We start from the raw sequence: 490 nt of genomic DNA, 5'->3' as shown, positions 1-490 counted from the left end.
AGGGGGGATGCCACACAGTGGTAAAAATGGACTTGTCCCAACTTTTTCGGGATTTGTTGATGCCATGAAATTTGGAAACAACAGATTTTTCCCTTAAAATGATACATTCTCTCAGTTTAAACTTTTGATCTGTGATTTGTGTTCTATTCTGAATAAAATATTAGATGGTGGCACTTCCACATCATTGCATTCAGTTTTTATTCACAATTTGTTTAGTGTCCCAACTTTTTTGAAATCCGGTTTGTATGTAAAGTTATGAACGTTAATGAACTTCTAATGATGCACCTACTCTTTGAAGGTGAACCGATGGTACCACACCATCTCTGTCGGACAGTCTGATCAGTTTGATCAAAATCTTCCAGTTTAAAATCCTCACTGCTCAGATGAATCCTCCTCAAAGATACTTCCTCCTCTTCCTCACATCTTGTTCTTTGGGAAACCTTCAAAATGAAAACAGGAGATTTGTGTCTAGTTTTATTTTTTTATATCC

This window comes from Nematolebias whitei, chromosome 10 (genome assembly GCF_014905685.2).
Source record: "Nematolebias whitei isolate Nwh7 chromosome 10, NemWhi1, whole genome shotgun sequence".
NCBI classification, from domain to species: Eukaryota; Metazoa; Chordata; class Actinopteri; order Cyprinodontiformes; family Rivulidae; genus Nematolebias; species Nematolebias whitei.
This window is presented reverse-complemented; position numbering follows the sequence as displayed.